Below are 25,540 nucleotides of genomic sequence, written 5' to 3' on the forward strand. Positions count from 1 at the left end.
CAGCAGGTTTCAGCTTGAGCCCACCTCTTAAGTTTATTCTTCAACATCTGCATTATGGAAAGATTCCTCAAAGGGAATCTTCAGGACTTTGTGAAGCTTAACCAAAATACTTAAAAATAAACCCAATTGCTAAACATCAAAGCAGTTCTAGAATGTGCTATTCATCTCCCCAAAGCACACAAAGAAACACAGAACTAAACCAAGACTCTCTCCATAGTTACACCTTTATGTTCAGCTTATACCTAGGCCCAGGAGTAGGGTTGACTGTTCAAGTTGACTACTAATGTGGTTTATACATCTCCCTGGCTTTAAAAAACTCCTTCCTCCTCCCTCTGCACCCACCCAGAAGCTTCTCGTAGTGCCTCTGATGTGCCCAATTTGACATAATTTACTGATGACAATACTTAGGAATGTTTAAGCAATCCCTTCCATGAGACCATCTTTTATGTAAGCTTACATTTTCCCTTTCTCTTGGCTTGAAAATATAAAACATAGGATACTCTCCTTCAGTAGTTGCAGGCAAACCATCTGCTCCCCAAAACACAGCAGTTGAAGGCTTCAGTCATTTAAGAACTGCTGACAGTTTATACATAGCTTCCTTCAAAATAAAAAGCCACGAGGATAAGGAAAAAAAATTGAAACGTGTCTATCAAGTGATATGCATGCATTTCATACGTGATCTAATGTCTCATAAAGCTGACTTCAGTGACTTACTCAAGAAAAAAAAATAAAAATGAAGGGCTAAAACAAGTAGTGCAGAAACCCTTTAATCTGTAAGAAAGAAGCTGACAATATGTTCAAAGCCTTCCACCAGTATTTACAGAACTAACATCTGACCTTTCACAGACTGAAATCACAGAGTCAAGGTACATGAGCTGGTAACCATTACATATTACTTAGCCTGGAATACTGTTTCTTTTGGTACCACTACATATTTGCAATAAACCAAAGATACCAATTTTCTATGAGTTTGTGGGCACCCTTGAAAGTGACTTTGTCTGGCACATAGCAAATATCCACTTTTTTTATACTCATGTTTAACCACTGCTGGGTCCAGGGCCACCAGTTTGTCTCTAGGCTGAGATCATAGAAATATTGCAGCTCACATCAAAGCCAACCAGAAGCATGAGACAATCTGCACAATGACCTCATGTAAGAGAGGGTAGGAGTTCAACAAACTTCATCTGATGCCTTTACATAGAGTGCCAGGCCATCTGAGCAAGGATTTCAGCATTCCACCTTGCTGCTGCTTACCACAGCATGAGATACAGGAAAAAAAAAGGAAGTAATATTTTTCGTTTATAACATCTACAAAAAAACCCAGACAGGACTAGAATCAAAGACTCGTAGAATCATTTGGGTTGGAAAAGACCTTAAGATCCTTGAGTCTGAGGTCATATGGTTTATAACTTATAGTTCCCCAAAGTGGACCAAAAATTTTCTAAGGTTAAACCATATGTATCACCTGGAGATAAAGGGTGTTCAGAGAATTAATAAGCCAGAAAACAAAAAAAAAAAAAAAAAAAAAAAAAAAAAATCCATAGACATTTTCCTTAGCCATTTTATTTTGTGGCATTCATAACATGTGATTAGTATGGAACAGTGTGTTGTTGGCTCTGGCAATTTCCTTTTGGGGTTGAAAGATATTGGATAGTGTCTGACAGGGGCACAAACCCCCTCAAACTTGCACTAGCAGCAGTGGTTGGGTAAGGGGAGGTGTTGGGAGGGCACAGAGAGCAGTAATTTCCAGGTAAGCCCTGTTGCTAGTGAGGAAAAATTGCTTATGTATGAAGGCTCTCCCGAGGGATACATTTGGGCAACAGATAAATATTCTGTCGTGGCTGAGGAGAAAAGGAGTTCCTGTTCTCTTGAAACCTCTGGTATGTTCTGGTGGAGGAATTTCAAGTCCACCACAACAATATTTCAGCATTTCTTCCACTCTAATTGAAAGAGAGACAAAAGAAGAGAAGACAGCAGTGCAGAAGCACATTCAAATTAAGTGTAATTTTAAAAGAAAGTAATGTTGGAACCTTTTCAAAGTTTGGAATACATTATCATAAACATGTAGTTGTGTAAAAATTAGTGTTCCAGGATGTTCTGAAATAATGGCTAAAGCAATAACCCATGTATTACCTAAAGGCAGTATAGTGGCATTGTTAGATATGATGCCACAAACTCTCCTTTAGTAACACCCTCATTTTCCTGTCTTTAAAACACATTTTCCAAATGTTGCTCATCCAAGAAAACATTTCCCTTGACAGATAATTGATTTCAGATTTAAAAACAAACAGAAACCCCAATAGCAACCAACATATCCACTGGAAAATCAGCCATTGTTAAGCCCCAGTGATCTCTATTATACTTGCAGATATCTGCAGTACTGTCCTCATGCCCTGGAAGAAGGATGTGAAACTCTGACATGGGAGATTTGAAATAATCTGCACCAGAAATTTCCTGGCAATTTACCATACTAATGAAAAACTGCTTAAATTAGTCAGCCATCTACTCAGGGAAAGGAAGAGCTGGGGGCAAAGGAACTCCACAAGTGTCTCCTAGTTTGTCACCCAGACACTTTGAAACAGATTCAGCAGATATAAATTACGGTTTTTTAAATGGGGGGGGGGGGGGGGGGGGGGGGGTGAAATAAATCAACCAAACCAGCAGATCCACCCTCCTCCTGAAGTACACATGGACAAAGCCTGCTGTTCTCGGACATTTGTTCAGGCTGCAAATTCAGGCCCTCAAAAGCAAGGACATGGCATGATCAAAGCTGTAGTGCTCAGAGATCAGGAAGGACTTATGCTACAGAGTAGTCCTAAGACCGACAGTTTTGCCCCTTGGACTGGATTGTGTTTGCTTGGAAATGGGAAGACACCGACGAGGAGCCCAGTGCTGCAGGCAAGTTATTGAAAGCAAACTTTGAAAACACCAGTTTCAAGGGCACCTAAGCACTTAAAGATGCTGACTTATGCCCCCTGACATTATGAGCTATTAGACACTTAATCCAGCTGGGTGTTTTGGAAAATCCAAGCAGACGTTTTAAGTACCTTCAAAAATCATGTCTAAATGGGGACCATGTTACTTTTTGTATTTATAATGTGGTGACCAGCTCACTAAGGAAAGCAACTTTTAACTGCTTTCACTCAACTGGACAAAAATAGTAATAAAAATAAATAAAAGGGCTAATTTGGAGGAAAAAAAATCATTAAAATGTTCTTATTTATTCGGTATATTGAAGGTCACTTTATTGAACAAATAAAATGTCTCTTAGGCACACTCTGTAAATCTTCAGTCAAGCTTCCTTTTCCATCTAAAGGCAATGAACTGGACCACACATCTCTTTACAGAGAGCAATATAAAAGATACAAAGCAATAAAAAATTTTAATCTATTATTTTATATTTCTTATTCAGGTTCAGCAACAAAACCATTCTGGGACAACCTAGGGTCCAAACCACAAAATATCATATTACACGTTCCCAATAAACTTTAATAAAGTCATTTCCTAGCTTTTCATTTGTTTGTTTGTTGCCTATTAGCCATTTGTAAATCCTACTAGCATTCCTCTGTGGCAATAGAATAAGTGAAAAGAGAATATTGTCTGAAGAAGCATTTCTATCCTAACGTCTTTCCAGAAACATTGACAACAGACATCTGGATTATTTTAATGCAAACATCCACCAAGCACTATAAACTTTCTTAGTCTAGTTGTAACTACCTCTGTTTGTAAAAAATCTTCCTATTGGTAAAATTAGGCAACAAAATACATTTTCCTTTGCACCTAGATAAGAAAAGGACCCAATCTCACTTGGAGACCTGAAGGGAGGAAAAAAAAGTTCATTTGTTCTTCCTCTAATAGCCTCTTGTTAGAGATATCTGTACCTACATTAGAGATATCCATAACTATCCAGAAGATTAGGAGTAACAGCATCTTTGGAACAGAGGATGGGGCGTTTTCTCCAAATAGCACTTGCATAAGACTAGAGTATCCACAATTACCTGACTACATTATCTTAGTCTCTGATACAAACCCACTGGCAGCCACTCTACTGTCTTCAGCAGACTTTGGAGGAGGTGCTAAATGAAAAACTGATGCATTCGAGTCCAAATCTTACACCTGTTCTTTTATTTTCTTTACCTCCCTTGTAATACAAATGGGCACCTATAGATGATTAACCAGAAGTGGAAAAATTGAGCTCTGGAAGACTCTCAGTCCTGCTTTTAAAGCTACAAGACTAAATGTTCCTGTGACAGATGCTGCATGGAGGAGTTCTATGCTCCTGGCTCCATCAATATGTGCATTCCCCTCATTTCTGTGACTGCCAACAGCTTCATTAGAGAACTCCAAATTAGAGAACTCCAAATGGAGATCTCTTAAACAAGGACTGGTCCTTCAGCAGCCCCTATTTGAAAGCACAATAAATTACGAATCTAACAGAGTGATAATTTTACTGAAATCTGATTTTATCTCATCAGACAACTGTAAGTGCAAATAAGTTAATAATGTACGCTCTTCTCTCCTGTGGCAGGGATTTGAGCTGACAGCCCATCACAAAAGATTTCCTGTCATTGTAACACTTCTTGTTACTATGTAAAGAAGCCAGGATTGCTAATGAAAACTACTTTTTTTGGTACCATTTTCAATTATAAGAAGATTTGTGCAGGGTTTTTGGAGATGTGGTGCTGATTCCTTGCCTCCATACTACCTCCCGCATTCGTCTTTTTATTTTGTCTTTCATCTCTTTTCTGATGCCCCACATCCCATCATGCCACACTGCACTCGTTAAATAAACCCCCTAAATCTAGTTTTTGTCTAGCACTAATCCTTTTATTTCCTAAATCTTATTTAATCCAAAGGGCTTCCTTTCATCTCTTTACTGTCAGTTGGATCACTACTGTTTCCTATCAACAGCTCCTGAAAATCCTGTATGGAGTTAAAAGCTTTCAAGTGTTTCTATGATTCTCATTAGATTTCTGCTCTCCCCAACACCTGCTAAAGACCATATTGCTGCTGCTCATGCCCTTCTGCCTCCCCTTGCCTTGACACAGCTCACAAGCCATAGTCATGTTAGAAAGGGTTTCCCCACTTTTTCTGGAAAACTCCCTGCCTAGTTTCAGCCCATACATTAGCAAGACTTGGTTAAGTATGCATTGTTTAATACAGGGCAAAACTTTTTAGGTAGAAGCCATCAGGGAGAGGGTCACAAGGAAGCTCTCCCTGGAGCCACAAGGAAGGGGTTCTCAGTTGGTTTTTTCATGCATTAAATCACTGTCCATGAAAAGGTGTCGGTATTTCCGCCTTGTACTCCTGTTTTCTCTTTTTGATCCCTCAGTGGCCAGTGGAGCAAAACTGGTGGAAGAAGCAGCTTTCAAAAGTCTCTCCCCGTAAGGAGCACCTGTTTGCTAACACCCATCAGGTGTCTGCAGCAAGGTCCTGCCTTCCCACTGCAAGATACTTTTAGAGTGAGTCCATGTGCCAGGTGAGATGTTGAGCAGAAGTTACAGTGAGAGGACACCCCAGTTCTCATACTGCCCATTTGCAGACCATGCATGCCAGCTCTCTGCTCCCAGCCTTCAGCAGGCCAGAGCAGCTCCTCACAATCTGCCCTGTTCAGAAGCTCTCAGAGAGGCTGTACAAATGCCTTTAAAACTTTCTGCTCCTTGCAGCCTCCCACAGTGCATGTGACAGCAGCAGAAGCCAAAGCCAGAGCTGGTGAGTGTACAAATACCATTCCCTCCAAAGGGAGGCAGAGCTGCTATTGCTACTCCATGGTGGGAGGGAATTATCACACCACCCACTCTTCCTCCAGACACCTCTTCACCTCCTTTCAAAAGTGCTTGTTGATTTTAGAGTATAGAGATGACCAGTCACTTTTACACCCTACTGGACAAACAGCCCAGAACATCAGATTTAGCAGTTCAGATTTAATTAAAAATGTGTGGAATTTATTTCCATTTTTCCCCCTCTGGCAGTGGCAAGTGTGACTATGAATACGTGAAGGACACCAGGAGCAGTGTACTCACTGAGTCATGAGCACCCTCGTTCCTTACTGACAGAGACCATGTACAGAGAAAAAGGCCATTCAGAGCCACCATTCAGCAGCACGAACATGATCTCTTGAACCTCACTAATTTCAGGCATGGGATTTCATGCTGAGTGCTGCCATGTGGGCCCACTGTACACAGCCAGTTAAACTGGCTAAATGGCTGCTGCAGTCCACAGCTGCTCTGGTTTGCATTCAGAAGCAAGCTGTTATTTGCTTCCTTTTGCACAACGCAAGCCTTATCTCTCTGCTGACATGCAGTAGCACGTCTGCTACCTTTGCACTACCATACTCATGTCTTTAGACGGGGTGGGTCCAAGCAAGTTCAGTCAAAACTCCAGAGGCTTTTTTTAATGCTGAAATATTTTCTAAGAAGGCAATAGCAGGATGAATGGGACTGAAACAAGCATGGGAACACAGTTACTGTAAATTTATCCTCACTTGTCTCTTTCATATAATGCTTATTCAAAATCTTCTAGTGTTTTTAATTAGATTTTTCTCATTGTGAGTTTTGTATTTTATTTATGTAATGGTACTCCAATGAAGTTAACTAAGAGGTACAAAATTCAGAACTATATTTTTAAAAAATCTTTCAAAACCACAAATGTCTTGTACTGAGGGTTGAACAACTTGCTTAAGGATCCAGAATCCAACCTTTCCTCCAGCTCAGGTATCAAATGCTCCTACCCAGAAGGTCATCCACCACCCTTGCAACCCCTTTCTGCAGTGTGGGTGTGATAACAGGACCCAACCCAGCCAATCCTTCCGGAGGCGATTTTCCAGCATGGTTCTGGAAATTGCAGTGAGCGGGGGGTGACCATAATAACCACTGGGAGAAGGCATGAGCTTCACAGATATGAACTGTGCAGTGCCAGTTCCCCTCCATGGCAAGCACAGGGCTGGGTGACCAGGGCCTGGCTGTCTCATTTACTTAGTCCTGACAGATGCAGAAAAGCAGAGCAAGAAGTTTCAGATTTCACCAGTCATTTATAATGCTACCTCATCATCATCCACCGAAAGGTATGCGATTTCAACTACCAAATATAACAATTTATCAATTAAAGGGGACTCCTCTCAGAAAAATTAGATTTTTTCCTGTGATATCTGTGAAAGCAAAAGCCGAAGGAAGAAGTAGCCAGTGCAGCCAAAATCTCAAATTGACACCAGTAGTTTAAAAACAAACTGCTGTTTTATAGCCATGCAATGTAAAGGATGTGAGGTGAGTGTAATTTGAGTGGAACAGCTTAAAGCTGAAGAACAAACAGTCCTGCTGCCCTTTGAGCCTGATGGAAGAGGTCTGCAGAAATGCTGCTATGAAAGAGGGGTCACAACTGGTCTGGGGGTTATAAAGGTGTGTGTTGCTACGAGACAGTCTTGGACTAAAAATCAGTAGCACCAGCATGTGTTTTGCAGCTGACAGAATGCTGGAGAACCATAGACAATGTAAAGGAAATTATTTTAGAATTCATGACTACTTTATCATCTCCAAATTTGCCACTTCAACCTGAAGTGACATGAAAGAACAGAACTGTGGTAATATTGGGAATATAGGATAGCGCCTACTATCTAATGACATGGCACTTCCAGCAATGAGAGGGACAAGCAGTACAGTCCATCGACTCTTCAAAGCTACCTGGAGGCCAGTTTTAAGTCAAGAGACCTGCCATTATATGTATCTCATATCCTGCATTCAGTAACATCCATCTCACATGCACACAAAACTTGCCGATGGACCACCAAAGCTCCTCACACAAAGTGGTGGTCATGTCCCCATACTTAACAAAATGAGAAGAAGTGCCAGCAGTAGGAAGTGTAACTGGCAAACAATCATTTGTCATCTGGGTAATTTTAATAGGGGCTGTGGTAATAATTAAAAAAAACACAGCGGAAGCAAACATTGGACATAAGGCTCAAAATCTGCCTAAAAGTATCTAACGTGTCATGTAACTGCCTAAATGCTTAAGTAAAGGTTCTCTGGCAGGTTTGCTACGTCTGCCATGACTTTGGTTCCAAAAACACATAGGCAAAAGCAGCACCTAGGCATATTCCACAAACAATGGCAAGTTGGAGAGAAATGTAAAAGAAAATCCCCCAGATTCTCATTTTTCATCTGGCTTCACTTTAGAGTCTTTCATATCCTGAGGTCATCCCTCTCCAGGAATTACATGACTTGCCTTTTACCAAAGCAGTTCACAGATAGTAAATATGTTTTATAAGAGAAAGCTGGAAGGGAAGCAAAAAAATCGTAGCTGGGTCTTGACTTTCTCTTACATTTTTGGATGAAAAATTCAAAATTATTTTCCCAACTCTTTTTTTCTCAATGAAGAAAAATATTTCAGAGAGCCAACTTGAAGCTACTCAAGGATGATACTTAGCAGTGTGCCCGGGGAACCTGTTTCAAGGGTTTAGGGGTCCATTGAGTGCTGCTCAGTTTGAAAGAACCTTTCAAAAATACAGGAGCAGGCAATCCCATTGTGTCCTAAGTCAAGCAAGCAGGCAACAAGACCAGCTTGACCTGAACAGGAAACTCCCCTTGGAAGAAGAAGAAATTGTATGTTTTGCTGGAGGTGAGGTCAGGCTGTACAGGAAGTTCACAGGTGGTCAATGGTTGCAAATCTTTTGGATGTAAGTAATACCTGTTCATTACTGATGGTTGGTTTGGGGTTTTTTAGCTCCTCATACTAATTTTTAGAGATTTCTAAGCTGCTTCCCATGGGAAAACAAAGGAGATTGAGAACAACAGCACCCATTGGAGAGAATGGTCTATCTGTCCCAACACTGTTCTCCAAACTGACCAACCACTTGTCTAAAGGAGGACCATGAGTGGTGCAAGACAACTGTAGATGGTGATGTTTTGTGGTAAATACAACATTACTAAAAACAAGCTGGAAAATCTTTCCGTTGTAAATGCAACTACTCCCGTAGAGCTCATAATTACTATGTTGTCATCTTCATCATCAAATTATCATTCAGCCAAGGAACTGTTGAGTAAAGTCATCAACTTGCTGTAGTTATAAAAGAAGAAAAGCAGGAAGGGTAAGTAACATCACAGAAATTATTTTAAAACAGCCTTGTCACAGAGAAATTAAATCCTTTCCACCACTCACCACTGCCAACTAAATATTTGTGTTTATCTCTTCCCATTCTTTGTGCTATCCTGGATGTGGGGGATGACCGCCATCTTTGGTGAGGCATTGAAGCAGCCTGATGGGCAGCTGCAACATTTTCCAGGGAGTACAGGAGCATTTCAGAGATCCCTGAGAACAGGCTGAATCACAGCACTGTCTGTTTGATCGGCTCCTCTCTCCCAAAGCATCTGGATGGAGCTCCAGACAAGAGATGCTCAGAAAAGGAGTTGGCTGCTCGCCCTGCTGCAGATGAAGAATTTGAGCAGCACAGAGAGCACAGGGGGAAGGGAGTGCATTATTTCAGTGGAGGAGAGACACAGCCAAAAAGATGCCCCAGATTTGAAGGAGCTTTATCAAAATACAGAATCAACACATTTACTTGCAAAGGGAGGGAGGAAATTCCAGGATAAATTGACTGGATTTTGAAAGGTCATCCCCAAATCTAGTGGCTAAATCTAGCCAAATCAAGGTGTAATTTCTTCTCTTGTGGTACAATAATTCACAGAATTTAGGGTAAGAGATTCAAGTCCAAATCAGTTCCATTTCCCTAACAGGGTTATTCATACTGTGCTTTCACGGGTACACAGGAGGAAACCTATGGCATTTTCAGGGTTTCCTCTGAAAGGAACGCATAAAAGGCTGAAAAAGTCAGCCTTTTAAGTCCAGTCGTTACAGGTGCAAGTGACACAAGGTAAAAACAGTCGTGAACTGCTTCCAGTGCCACAGGCCCATTGAGTACTGATGTTATTATAAAACCTGGGGGACACAGCAAGCAGGTGTTAGACTGACCAAGGGGTTCCTGCACCAGTTTAGCTGGAAGATGGAGGGAGGGGGTCAGTGTTGTGGGGAGGCTGTAACCCATGTGTTAGCATCCCCTGGAGCAGCCTGTTCACTCCCCACATCATGACTGATGTGCAGTCACGTGAAATTGCAATGGCATTGAGTGTGTGCCAAGGGTGGACACTGCCCTGACTGGCATGGACAGGAATCCCTACACTGCCCTGGTCAGATGCCATGGTTATGAAGGGTGTTGTGCTTCACCACATGTAGAGGAACAGAAATCTCTGCAATCAGATATTTTCCTTTCTCATGGAAGTAGTGGGTAGTGGCAACATGTCTCAGCTCTGAACTAGATCATGTGGAGAAGCAGGATGACATATTCAACTGCTTTCCCACCCCCTCCTCACAAAAGATAGCAAATTGCCTATTGTTCTTTATTTTCTTGCACATCATTTTGAAAAAGCCTTACAACCACTAATTTGGGTGTTTGCCAGAATGAAAGCACCCCTAACATTCAGAAATGACACTAGAATAATTAGGCACAGGCAAGCCTTTTTGCACAGAAGGTGAAACGAGCTGAAATACTTGCATAGGCATGGCCATTGCATATACCAAAGGTTCTTCTGAGCTCTGAGAAAGCCTGAAACATGCTGCTTCAGTACTAATAAAGTTTCACTCTTGGTAATCACCCAGACTCGGAGTGGCCAAAAGAACTGGCGCAGGATAGCTCATGTCCTTGCTCTCTCTTTCACTCACAGCCTCTTGTGTTTGCTGCCAAACACTGATAATCCCCTTACTGCAGACCATTGAGCCTTTGGGACCATGGGAGTAAAACAGTCAAGCACCAGCTTTTTGTGACAACTCCAGTGCTGGGAGAGAGAAGCAGAGACTCCTCCTGGAACATCAACTGCATGCAAGTATAGGGTAAAGAAACTGACCCTTTGAGCTTTACAGAGCATGAGATGCAACCCATGTGACCATCCTCACCAAAGGGCAAGAGTGGAATCATGTGGAGTCTCCCTGTGACACAGCCCCAGCTTTAGTGGGAGACTCCGGCCATGTTCCATAATATGAACTGCCAAGCCCTGACCAACCCACCGTGAGGAACCAGCATCTGCAGCCTCGCTGGCTCTGAGCACCTATGAGTGATTATACAGACACTCCAGACACTCCATACCCTCCTTCCTTCTGCCAGGCAGCACCTGGAATGGTGAGCCCAACAGTGGACGTGTAGGAAGTGGGTTATGCAGCAAGTGGGGTACTGCTATGAAGAAAGGAGGGGTTATGTCCCCTTGAACTTGATTTTTGCCAAGCAGGAAAGCAGAACCAGATACAAGGAGCTCAGCTATTCCCCTTTGTTGCTCTCACACACACGATGTCAGGGATAAATAAGCACAACCCTGCCAGTACCTCAGCCAGCAGCAGAAGCACCAGGACTCCAGGTGCCCTTTCCTCCCCACCATGCACATACTGGAGGTAGGAAAGTTGTTCTTGGCATAAATTCAGTGGGCATCTGTGCTTGCAAAGGTCTTCATTGCAGAAGAGGTGAGAGAGCTCCTGGGAGTCTCTCAGGATTCTGGTAAACAGCAAACTTTTGCAACACGAGATTTAGCAGCGCCTCAGAGAACTTAAAGCAACTCTATTTCTAAATATTTTCTCTACCTTTCAGTGAAGCTCCTACAGTATTTGCATTCACAGAGAACAGGGCTGAAGTGGATCCAACTCAGGTGGACACATTCCCACACATGTGTCCTGATCCATCTGTGATTTTTGTCAGTGTCACTGCAGTTGCAGACAGCAGTGGAATAACTCCTGTCAGGACATTTTATTGACACAGATGTGTTACATATTTTTGTCTCCACTGCAGGAGACAGCAATGGGTTAGGCTCTGCAACTGCGCACCAACTACAGCTCGTTGGCAGAGCAGAGAAAAGCCTACCTGTTAGAAAAAGTCAATTTTCAAATCCTGCAGTCAGCACATGGTGCTTAAGAGGTCTGTGTAAACCTCTGAAATATGGTCCTTTTCCATGAAGGCTTTATTTGAGAATCTTGGAAAGGCAGCACAAAAGAGAGACATAGTCAAGTTCTGTTACAGAAATTATGAGACCAAAGACCACATTTCCAAGACAGCAAAATCCAGAAGAAAATACCAGGTAGGTAAGTAAATATGTAAAATATTTCCCAGTATCTGAGTTTGACACTCTCATAAAATCACCATTTTCTCAGTCTTCTTGTGCACCTCCTTCCTCTTGCACCAGAACTTAGCCCCTCTTGCCACAGGCTGTCCAGGCTCAGTTAGGAGATACCCCTTCATCCCTCCTCGGGTCTCTTAAGCTGAATGAAAGTCACAGGTGTAGAATTCATGTAAATGGCATAAAAACTCAAAAGCTGAGCTGAATTCTAGCCAAGCAAACCAAGTCTGTGTGGCTTTGTTTGGAGAAGCTATAGAAAAGAAAATAGAGACAGGAGGCTTTTCAGAGAAGGTTCTTCCAGAAAGTTAATTACAATTTCAGTTTGCAGTTGGGAAGTCACAGCTACAATAAGGACCTTGTAGGTGCAAAAATGCTGTTAGTGAGGATCTTCTTGTTATTTTCTAAGTCCGTGAGAGACTTTTCTCTCTCACAGAAGAGGTGGCAGGGAATGTAAACAACCAAGCCACCTGCAACCTTGGAAAGTCTTGTTTATGGTATAGTAGAAAATATTTTGATAATGGATGTTTTAGGATTTTGGCCAATCACCCCCAAGGGGGGGCTGGTCCTTTGTCCAATTAGACTATGAAGAAAAAAGTCTATAAAAGAGTTTGTAAAATAATGAAATAAATCAATCTTGCTGCACAATTCCTGCCTGCTGGATCTTCTCCTCCTCCTCCTCCCTATGGCTGCGGGACACGGTGATAGACCGTAGGAACCAGGCCTGCAGTAATAGGACCTCTGTCTCATAATCTCAGCATTTGTTTTCAAAGTAAAATAGACAAATATTTTCCCCCAACAGCATAAATGAATAGCATATGTGTCCTGCAAGAAGAGGGTGTGTTTGAGAAGAACAGTGGTTTTTATCTTCCACACAACTTTTTCCCCTTACTAAAAAAACCTGCTTGACAAAGAATCTTCCAAAACTTTTCTATTTTGGGCTCTGATGCATCCCTCCCCTTGCAGGACATTCAGAGAAAGACTTCAGCACTGATGCAGGTGTACACCTGCTACATTCATAGGCACACATTAACCACTTCTATGCCTTTACTGCTTTAGACACTGTACATGAATTGTATGATGCAACCTCCATCAATACCACAAAACTTCCTGACTTTCACCACCACAGAAGACTAGGACACTCAAGAAGAAGGCTCTGTGTGCAATTCCTGATCTAAAGCCCAGTGAATCCAACAGACAGCCATGTCCCTCTGTGGGGCACTGAGATGGGATAGGACTTTGAAGCTCACTGGGAGTATTAAAAAACACCGTGGGGGAGATGATTAACAATCAGAAGACTTCCTGGCTGTGGAAAGGGAACTCGATGGGTCATCTCTGGCAGTTCCCACGGCAGCAGCACCACAGAGGGAAACAGGGCAGACCCTCTGGTAATTAGATCTCAGGCTATTCACATGTTCAAGCAAAAACCTTGAATTTCATTTCATACGTTGATAAGGCACACCAAAACATCAGGAAGTGATGTCATTTAAAACTCCAAACAAACAGACTGAAGACACAGATGATGCTGAAGATGATGTGAGCTCAACTTTAAGATTAGATTCATTTTGGGATGTCAGGGCATGTGGGAACACCAACAAACAACCTACAATGAAGGTGTCTGAAGCTTTAAAACAGTATTATTTCTGAAAATATGAGTTTGGGGTTTTTTTCAGAGAAACAATGCTTTTCTTAGCAAACTTCTTCTTGGTGGGTTTTTACCGGAGAAGCAGGAAAGCCACAGGATCACATCCCACCTCCCTCTGGGATGGTGCAGAATGACAAGTGTTGTGCCTCAAGGCCCAGGGAAAGGGAAGGTTTCACAATCTCTTCCTTCTATTGTAACTCACAGCATCAGAGAGCTCCTCACAAACTGCTGCTGATCCTGCACACTGCAAGAGCTCTTAGTGCAGCTGAACACTGGTGACTCCTGGATCCCTTCCCAGAAAACTCTTCCTCTAGAAAAACAAGTTCTTCAGATTAAAGAGAAATATTTAGATAAACAGCAGGACCCAAGAGATAAAAAGCTGGCCTGGCCAAGAGGAGACTGGAGGTCCTATTTCAGGTACCAAAGCAGTCAGTCACATTGTCAAGAACAAAGGCTAGCATAGAAAGTCAAAACTTCCTTGCTGAGCTTGGATAACTTAGGTTTACACAGATTTATAATTTCAATTGAATTTGTGCATGGGTATGTAAGTTTTAAAAGCAGACAGAGAGTGTTCCAACAAGTTAACCTACTCTAATATACTCTTGATTTCTTTTCACATATCACTTCAAATTATTTCATTGTCATGACATGTAAAGAAAAAGATGATACCAAGAGTCAGTATATTAAGTTTTAAAAGGTGGCATAAAGACATCAAAGCAGCAAAATGAAAGGATTTCTAAGGTTTTGTTGAATTCAAATCAACTTCAGCAGCTGACAGTGAGATGTCTTTGTGCTGCCCGTTAGGATGCAAAGTGAATGTCATTCTCTGCACTCATTTTCCTACAGGGCCAATCCCACAGCAAGATTTTCATACATATAAATGCAGCCTGCACAAGCTCTTCCACCCAGCTTGTAAACCTCAGGATTATTTCCTGCTGTTTTTCAGGCAAACCAATTGCAAATACTGAAACAGGCATATTTGTTCAGGCTGTATTCAGTGTCCAATAGTTCACACTTGAGAGAAAATTGGTGCCAAAAGAAACAAGTTGGAAGACAGTGGACCCACCAGAAGACCCACCAGAACTGTCAGCAGGTGAGGGATCCATGAAAGAGTCGTAAAGGCGTAATACTGAGACTAACAATGAAATTAATTTTTGTGAGATGTTCAAAGCATAGAGAAGATGTCTGGACCTGTGACAGAATGGAAGAGCAATAATCATAGGATAAGGTCAATGCAAGGACAAATGATCTTCACTGTGCAATGGCACCTTAGCCTGATAAACAGATTTTCTTGTATACATATAAGATATCTGAAATAGCCATCCTAAGACATTAATGGAAAAAGTAGTGTCCTTGTTTTCTGTATCAGTAAAGAAATTTAAGCATCCTGGCATTTTGCAATTAAAAAGTAATAATAATAATTTTGGGGGGAAAATTAAACCAACTTAAAGCATGGCCCAATTTGTTAGCAACATTAGCTCAGAAGTAAAATACAAAAATCCATTTTGGCCAGGAGAGCAAACAAATCTCTTAAGGGGAGTTGTTTCTCAATCTATATATTTATGCATTAAGAAGACAGTATCATTACATCAGGGATCCAAAAGCCAAATTTAATTAATTTCATGAATTTGTGAAGCAGTTGATGCTGCTAGAGCTACTCATTTCTCTTTTTGCCATTATATTGTGTTCTCAGTTACTACTCCTTCTCATTACTTGCTGATAGAGTGCTTTAAAAACCCCAAGACAAACAAATCTCCTAGATATTAATAAAAGGAAGAATTTTCATAAGATATTAACTCTCCCTCTGCCCTCTCCTGAAGAAATATTATGTAAAGAAACCCAGAGTTAGGACTGGTGGGAAGCCTCCAGTCTTGAGTAGCTTTGTGGCGAGGCCCCACCAGAGACGTCAGTCTCACAACTGAAGTCAGTGGTAGGGTGCCGTCTTCCCTTCCTTATCCGAGAGTTATCCTCTCCAACCCATGGCCAAGTCAGGCAGGATTTATAGTCCATGAGGTCAGCTAGCTGCTCAAAACACCAAACAACCTCAAAAATCCCCTCTGGTGGAGGTCTTCAACCCAGCCGAAGAGTTCTTGCACCCCACGAGGGCTCAACAGCCACCTCTGTCCCAACATGGGTCCCCCTGCAAACCATCCCCCCCGGTGCCTCCTCTCCCACTCTCCTCACTCAGGGAATCTGAGACAGGGAGGTTTGAGTGTGGAACAATTGTTTATATCTTTGTGCAGGGGAAATCTGGGATTATTTATGGAAATTCGGACGTTGCTACATACCAGATGCTTTTCTGAGAAGGAAAACTTCTTTTGTTTTGGGGAGAGAGAGGGTTGAAGGGGATTATTTTTAAGGCAGTTTGGAAAAGAGCTGAATGTTTGCTCCTGAATATAGAGGAACTTCATTGAAATAAAACATTGGGGCAAGCATTTCATGTAATACCTAATGTTGCTCAAGTTTGTGAGTCTGAGAAAAACATGACCCAAAACAAGGTCTCCTTCTTCATTGCCAAAAAATAAACAAAAATTAACGAAGTCTTCATAACAGTTTGGTCTGTGCCCTGTAGGGAAAACTTGCTCCCTTTCATGCTATTGCTGCGCTAAGCATGGCAGAGGAACGAGATGTGCACATAATAAGGAAAGAATTAAAACGACACTGAAATCACAAACTTCACATTAAAATCTTAAACAATAAAAATGCAGAGTTCAGCAGAACATGGAAACTCCAGCTAATTCCTCCAGCTCAGACATACCAACTTGTCCCCTGCATGATCAGCACAGCCATTCTCCAAGTTTGCTCTATTAACACGTATTCCACAGCTCTAATTTTGTCTTTCTGTTCATAGTGGAGGTTTCAGATAAATTTCTTCCTATCAGACACCACGTTTCACCCTGGTATGGTTAAGAAGGCTTCATATTTTGCTGATTTTACTGTAAATGTCCTCTTCTTTTTTGTATGATATTCCTAAAAACTGGCCCCCACAAAAGGGTTCTTTGAAACATGTGCAATTTTCTCTTTTTTAACTTCAACTTTTAACTTAAAATGCTGCTTTTTCTTGTAAATGCAATATATTAGACCAAATCATTTCCTGCTGGAAAGATTTCATCCTTTTTTTTTCCCAGAATTTAACAGTGTAGCGGCATGAGTTGCCGCTACAACAAACAACATATCCAGAACAAACATCAGTAATGCAATTAAGCTGAGCTGTGACACATTTTAAAGACATTTGAGATGACAAAATCGCAAGATTATCTTTTATCAAAAGGGTCTCTGGACATTCTGGGTAACCTTGGAATTAACTGTAAGATTCTCAGGCAGCCAGCACAGGCATCTCAGTGCTCCCATCCCTCCCATTGCTCCAAGGGTACAAATCAGGTGACAGTAGGAACCAAACCATGTCAGACACTGGATTCCCTACAAAGACTCATCACCAGGGAATGAGCTTCAGGACTTGCTGGTGGGATCTGCACAGGACCACACAGCAAAAAGTAAGAATTTAAAGCAATCATAAATAAAAAAGAAAAGCCCACACAATCGATGCCCTTTTCAGACCCAAAAAACCCCAACCAATAGGACTGCTATGCAAATCTCCTAACGCAACACATCAGCAGCCTCTGCCTGAACCAACCCTGTTGTGGGGTTTTGTTTTGGTTTTTTTTTTTACAAATCATGATCCTCATCACACACCCCATTTATTCTTGTACCAAAATCATCGTGTCATTGCCACTCATTCTAGCAGTGCAGGACACAGCCCAGGACAAGAGGCTAAATTACTCGGACTTTGTTGCAGTGACTATAGAAGAAACACAATAGGGGAGAATTCTGCCTAGCATTGCCATTTGTAAAAGTCACAGGGCTGCTTTTGAAACAAAACATGAATTCAAGAGATTTCTCAGCTATGGGTTTGTCAATGTTTCCACAGAGTGGGTGCCACGTAAAGGTACAGGCCTTCATCTGGTAGAGGATCACCTGGCTTTGCAAGGTAAAGAATTGGGGAAATAGCATGTAGCTACCTCTGTCAAAATAAAAAGTGACACAGAGAAACAACCGCTTAGACTCTCCCATTCATTCTAAAGAGGCTGAAACATGAATGCCTCTAAATTTAAACTTTGTCAGAATCCAAAATAAAACAGGGTGTTTCTGTACTTAAACTAGAAGTTAGCAAGTATTAGGTAAAAAAAGGAAACACATCAAAGCTACTCAAACCACATCGAGATGGTCCAAGAGCTGTTTTTCAGGAATTATTTGCATTATAGTGGGATAGTAAGTACAGCTCATGGGATTTGCAATTGCTCTATCTCTTATGTTCATCCTGGTTCACCAGCTTGAGTTGAAACACAATGAGGGTTTTTAAAATATCTGCTGGTTATAGGAAAAGAAATGGAACCAGCTCTTGTAGGCATATTGGTTTCTGCTAACATGTACTGTCCTAATCCCAGAAAATGTTTACTGATTGTAGTATGTCTTGATTACTGAAACAAAAATATTCTTAAATTAAAATACAATAGATGTATTAAGAAATCTCTCCTAGTAGCAACAAATGAGGAACACCAAATCCTGCCAGCTCCTACATACGCGCTTCATTGTAAACTCATCAATAATCACAATTCAGCTCATGCAGAAGTGTTGAAAGGATTGGGGCCATCAGAGAGTCATCCTCCTAGCACTGACAACCTAAGTAGTGTGCTAGCTTCAGCTAGGCTACTCAGAGTTGTAAGACGGACCTCAGGCACAAGGCAACTGCAGCGCCAGATCCCCATTTGGGGAATACTGGATACTGAAACCCTTACAGCCAACGAATGTCTCCCAAGTGGTGTCCTTGGCACCTCCTCAGCAAGCATACTAGTTCATGTATAACTTCAAGATTTCAAATTATCTTGATTCTATTAAGGAAAACCACAGGCTCAGTTTTTACACCAGACATGTTTTCTAGTGCACAAGTATTGCATATAACAGTACTTTCAAACTCGGGAGTGAAAGGACCTAACTTTAAAGGAAGTGTTTTCCATGTAAATATACAGTGTTAGAACGAATCACCACCTTTAATACGGATCATTTTAATAAGGAACAAGCTAAAATGTATTTAGTTTAGTAGCATGATAATACCTTAAATGCAGAACAATGAAGAGTTCCCACCTCTGCAAGCTTATGGTCTAGATGAGAACAGAGCCAAGTAGAAACCAATAATACTTTACAGCAGAAGAAGGAAATGGTCACATTCATTGAATTCAGAATGAGATATCATATTCAGATTAAGAAGTCTAAGAAAAAATCAATTGGATTAATCAGAAAAATATTTGGATTTAAGATACATGTAATTGCCCTTTTGCTATAAACCTGTTACATATACACTGGCCTGAAAATGGAGATCTCTTAATTGTACTGATCTTAAAAATAAGCATTAAAAAATTAAGAGGAGACATTTTAAGATGGTTTTGCTTTTAAACTGAGTATGAAGCAATAGCAGACTAGTTTCATATTCCAAAAGTATTTCATTTATTGCTTCTCTTCCCTTAAGTCCACTTAAATATTCAAGTATTTTTATGAAGGGTACTGTTTGATTTAGTTCACTGCCATGTGGCTGGTGACATGTGTATCTACTTAGGTCAAGATGACATTTTGTATTGTTATGGCATGAGAAAAACTAAATAGACACCCCTTAGATCTTTGTCCCTTACTGTAAGAGAAAAATCCCATAAGAGCCATCAAAGCACAACGCGGACTCAAAATAGCAAATTAGTAATCAAAACTACCCAACACATTCATCTTCAAAATAATCACTGAATGCACAGCCTGCCTCTCCCTGCAGAGACAGAAGATCGAGGCCTGATGATGATTGAAGGCTTGGGAATATGAATCGAGTGCAAATTTGTCAAGGAAGGGAGCGAGGGTAGGCTGCCCAGTCACGGAGCCAAGTTCTTCTTTCTCTGCCCAAGTGCTTGCAAGAGAACATTCCCAAGAAACTCTACCCATAGAACTAGGATTATGAGAAGAAGCATGTGCAGTATTGCATAAAAAAGGTGGGTTTGATAGCTAATAGGAACATAACACAGCTTAAATGGATCTTCATCCTCAAGAGGTCCATCCCATGGGAAACGCCATTGCACTTGTTACCCACATTTTGCAATGCATTCTCCCAACAGGATGAGATTTTCAGGAACACTTATGACTCAGCTGCTCCCACTGTGACACTGGATAATAACTTGTGGTTCCTTACATACTGACAGTTTAGTTCCCGTTAGGAAAAGAGGATTTCAAACATCTTCGTGGTTGTGTCAGAGAATAAGAACAGGCAGATATCCAAGGATCCCAACAGCAGATTTTAAATAAACAATCCCAGTCCACCTTCCATGTGATTGATAGCAAATTTTCCTCTCCTTTTAACCAATGCTGCCACGGAAGCATTATTATACAAAAATGACAATTGTGCATCCCACTGAAGAAGAATATTAGCAGGAAAATGCATCTCCAACCACAGGATAAGAGTTATTTCCCAGATGAAAGAGCCCAGGTTTGTAAAAAGAGAACCAAAACACAGAATAAATATAGCAGAGTAGGCAAGGAGAAGCAAATGGCAGCACACAAATCAGGGATGCAACATGGACCCTGTGGTAGAGATTCGCTTCAAGCACCATTCAGCCTCTCACTGAGGAACCTTCTCATTATTATACATCCAAGGTAATGGAAGAGCTGCAGACTGACAGATTTGTTCCTCTTGCAAGGCATGATGGGCAAAGGATGCTTGAAGTGTGAGGAAATGGAGAAAATGGAGGCTGACCCTTTGGGAGAGCTAAGATGGGTGTTTAATTCTTTTTTTGGACTGTGGGAGAGCTAAATACATGTCAGGACAAGCAGAGCACTGTTAAGTCACAAGGAGCCTTGTGGCCTTGGAACATGCGCTTGCTGTGGGGAGAAGGTCATTCAGTGATTCTCACAAGCAAGAAGGTCAGAGTGAAGAGCAAGGGGGCAGTAGCAGATTTCAAAGAATAATGTGAAAGCAATGTAGTTTTTTCCCCTAAAGCAGTGCTGCAATAACAATCAACCCACCCATTTTACAGGCAAATAAGCACCCTTCACATGTATTTGCCAGACACATTTGTCTTCTCTGTGTCTCCCAGCCCTACCTACATATGTCTAAGTCAGCTAAGTCAGCTTTAGGCTTCTCTTTACATCACATCTCAAAACCAATACGTGCCTGTTCTGAAAAAACAATAAACTCCTCAAGGAGCCACCTATCCTGTGACCCCTCATGGTTTTCTAAGGCTCCAAATTTACTTTCTATCTTACTAAAACCTGGTAGAATGCACAAACTCATCCCTCCCTTTAGCCCAAGGACTCCCTCACTAATCCTGAACATCTGGCTGTAAAGCATTTCGGCTGCTACTTTGTACCAAACTTAACAGGTTGGTTAAAGCCCTAAGTACTATTAAAACCACCCTTACCAGCTTGCTTGAATTTCTCTTTAGAGCCTTTAACTTTGGTTTTGCTCTTAAGTTAGCTGTTAGTTTCATACACTTTTGTCTAGAAACCACTCTTCCTCAGCCCCAAATTTCACTCTGCTTCTACCTGCTACCCTAACCCCCAGCTCAGAACATCACTAATCCTTTCCCACTAGCATCCAGGTTTTAGGACCTTGCAATGAAACTAATCCACGCTGCAAGCACCTCCATCTTGGACGGAACTCAGATAATCAACAGTTTGTTTGACACCTTTCCAGCCCATGGAGACAGCGAGAAGGGACAGTGTCCCCACCTAAACCCAGCCAAGTCCTTGCCAAACCTACTATAAGGTTATAAGTGTTATAAGTGCATGTTGTGTAAGTGTTATAAGTGTGTTATAAGTGCATGTTGGACCTTTCTCCCACTGTGGAGCCCAACAGCCCAAGTCACCACTGGAAATCCACCTGATGGCATTAGGTATTTCCCAGCATGTCTCTCCAGGTGTACCTGCTCCATGTGAAGACTGTTTCAGCCCTATGAATGACTCTAGTAGAGAAAGAGTGGTGGTCTTTTTTACCATGGAAGAAAAGAGCCTGAGAAAGTCTTGGTAGACATATCACTATAAATGAAGGTGAAAGGGGATCAAAGGATTTACTGACTGAATCTGTCATGAGATGCAAAGAAGAGAGCGCAACAGGAAGCAAATAATTCACAGAAGTGCTGCCCTCAGCACAGAAATCACTCAGGAGTGAAAAAAATCTTTATGGGGCTAGAAGAGAAATAATGTGTATTAGTGCATGGGCAGCAAACAGAAATATGGAAAGGCTCGTTCTTCTACTAGCTAGCTTTGTGAAAGTGGTCTACCGCTATCTGGCAGCCCACTATTGGGTCAGGCTGATTGCTACAGACAAGGTTCCTCCAGAGTTTGTAGTGACGCTGCTGTAAAAAGTGCTTTTCACTAAAATCCATATAAACAAGCCATCCACTAACACTCACTCCCAAAAACTGTACACTGTGAAATGGCACGTGAGCTGTGAAAAGTTACTCATATTCACAAGCATGCAGTGTTGTTCTGTCTATCCCCTTTCAACTTCATTTTGTGACCCGAAATCAGTTTGCCCTGTACCAGGGCAAGTTAGAGCTGACTCAAGCCCAGAGACTTCTGCTTGCACATAGGACAATGGCAATTCTCACCACATGGAGAAAATATCTACAGCCACTGGAAATCTAATGCAGCAAGAGCAGAGCATTTTAAGGTATTAAAATCTGATCTTGCTGCCTTGTAGGAATAGTACTACAGTTGTGTAGCTGTTCTACATAATTTATCGATTCTGTTAATAAATGTAGATTTGTAGCCACATCCTCAGCAGACAGCAGCTATATAAGCAATTATGCCTGATGACTTAAAATAAGGAAGATTAATACAGCACTGTTTCTCTAAATGCATATCTAATTGAGACAGAACAGAAAGAGATAATTCCTTTGTATGTTAAGGTCAAAGCAAGATTGTGCTGGCTTTTGCAATATCCTCATATCTAGAGAAGGAACAATGTTTTTTTCCCGACTGTTGATACTGAATGTTGAGCTAGTCAGAGTCCCTCACTAAAAGGCAAATATTAGAGGTTTCTTCGGTCAACTCTCTTAACACATCAATCAGCAATCAAAGTTTTGAGACCTCTCAAATGCTGTTTGCTGGAGAGACCAGAAATGGTATTCCCTGGCTCTTTCTTCAGATGATCAAATAGGCAAGAACAATGTCCTGGTCTGTAACTAAACCACAAGCACTGTATGTCATGTGCAGATCAGTCAGAATATGCCACACAACTCTTACGTGCTTCAGCATCAAAATGCATTTTGTACTCAGCCCATATCATGTTTGTCAAGATTATACTCTTTCTGTGAACTCCAACAACTTTTAAGCTAGAATTGGAGGCATATTTAACTAAACCAGCTGTCTTCTTAAGATACCCATTTAACTCCAGCAATAGAAACATCAGTACAGTTACAGAGGACTATATTAAGAGCTAGTAATGATTTATAAGACAGGAGAACCACAATGACTGAGAAAACAGTCCCAAAAGGGACCTCAGGAGATAATGAGGTTCACCTTCTGCCCCCAAGACCCTTGCGCTGTCATTCCTTACTGATGTTTGTCTGAGCTATTCTTGCTCCAGACTTCAGCCTAGTGCTCCCTAGCCAATTAATTCTAGTACTTCACTGTCTTTCTGCTAGAATTTTTTTCTAGAACCTGCCCTGCACCTTTTTGCTGCAGTTTTAAAACCTTTGAAAATCACCCTTATTCACCAGAGACCTGGCGAAAGAGTTACTCCTTTTTCTATGGCACTAGTCACTTAAACACTTGGAAACTGCAATCCCAGCTCCTCTCAAGCTAAGTAAGCCCAGTGTTTGAACTTTCTTTTTGGTTCCTATATTACAGTATTTCTCTTAGTTCAGCCATTTTAAAATTTTGTTTCTATTTTTCTGAACCCCTGACATTTTTGTTTAGTTGAAGTGCCCCAAGCCAGACACTGTACTCCAGCTGAATCCCAATCATTTTGGAACAGAGCAGGAACTTTCTTCACACATCTTGCAGGCAAAAACTAGTTTACAAATCAAAGTACATCTTTTTTTAAAAAAAAAACCATGGCAATCACAACTTTCTATTCAAATCATGACACAAAACAATCCTTAGATACTTTTCAGCAAGAACAGTTGTTCTTTTTCTGTTTGTGTAGCTCTTGCTTAACTGTACTACCCCAGATTTATAATAGCAGATACTACTGTACTGAACTTGAAATTAATGAACTCAATCCCATTTCCTCAGGCCATTTCTCTAAACCCATTCTCCAAGCATCTCCTTGGTTAACCCAATCACTCCTTTACTTTCCTCCCTCCAATCAGAACTACAGTTCTACAGACTTACTCATTCAAAAGTAATGGCAGAGATCTCTCAGTCACAAATCACAGTCATTACAGAGTTTTTGACTACAGTAAGGAAAAATTTAAGCAAAACACGAATGAAGAAAAATGAATGAGGAGAAAGATAAGAAGCTTATGGGAAGCTTATGGGTAGCTAACCAACCCTCCTGACAAATGTCTGATAACATGGATTATGACATGCTAGGTAGGAAAAGAAGATATTAAATGCTCAATAATAAGTGCCATTGACAGAGACAACAGACATGGAAAATCTATCCATCTTGGGAAGAATAAGAAAAGAAAAATCCTATGTCTAGATTACAATGAAGAAAAGCACTTTTTTTTTTCTAAATGTCTTGCATATTCTAGTCATGAAGCAGTGAAAACCAGAAAATTTGACCTCATATTCTGTTGTGAGTATGACCACTCAAGCATGGAGGAAAACTTGGCAGCTGATAAAGATGAAGATATTCATGATTTTATCTGTGAGACAAGTGGTCTAGTGCATAGCTGCACATGGAAAAACAGCAGAATTAAGTTAACCAGTTGAATCATCTGGACCATGTCAAAGACAGATTTGAAAGCCATAAGATGTTGCAGTGGGGATACTGCAACACGCATATATCAAACCAGGAGTCCCGTGGAAAGGAAATATATATGGACAGACAGATTCTTGATAGCTGTTTCAGAGATGTTTATTTCTCCAGCCGCATGGCCGGGGCTCTGCCGAGGAACTGTTCCAGTCACGGGACCAAGGGTCCTTCTGCCCGCGCAGGGAACACAAACCAACCAATGGGAACGAGGCTGAGCAGGGACAGGGAAACCCCGTGTCTGTGCCCTCAGGGCCCCTCTCCCAGGGCTACACGGCAGGGGAGGGACCCCAACACCTCACCCGTTTTATTTTAATAAAAGGAGAATGAAAACAACTGGATAAACATAACAAGAACAGTTTCAAAACAAAACAAGCCACCCTCCTGAGTCTTTAAATGTCCAAACAGATTCTCTGGAACATCTTAGGGCTGACAGAAGGGAGACAGGACTCTCTGAGCATGCTTTGTGGGGAAACTGAGGCAGGAGAGGGTTTAACTTCTTCCCTTCCCCTTTTCATCCCCCACTCGGCATTGGAAAGGGATTTTTTGGGGAAACAACTGGCAAAAGCATGGTTTTGTGAGGGAAACCATGGATGAAAAAAACGGATTGGGAATACACTGGGGGTAATAGGACATAGGGTAAAAGGGAAAGGTGGGATTAGGAAAGGGAGACTGTAGGGGGGACTTACAATAGAGATACTGTCTAACATGACTACGATTTTTTGCATATATACTGCCTTTTACAGGAACACCATCAGGCCCAGTGACCTGCGATGCTTGTAACCGTTTTCTACCTCGTAT

The 25,540-nt window shown here is 41.4% G+C and overlaps 1 long non-coding RNA gene across 1 annotated transcript in view; it reads right to left on the reverse strand.

The window, feature by feature from the left end:
* LOC116449909 overlaps positions 1–25,540 on the reverse strand; it is a 42,944-nt gene that overhangs the window by 4,956 nt on the left and 12,448 nt on the right. The gene's annotated exons all lie outside the window — the stretch shown is intronic.

The sequence above is a fragment of the Corvus moneduloides genome, chromosome 1, assembly GCF_009650955.1.
Source record: "Corvus moneduloides isolate bCorMon1 chromosome 1, bCorMon1.pri, whole genome shotgun sequence".
Taxonomy (NCBI): Eukaryota; Metazoa; Chordata; class Aves; order Passeriformes; family Corvidae; genus Corvus; species Corvus moneduloides.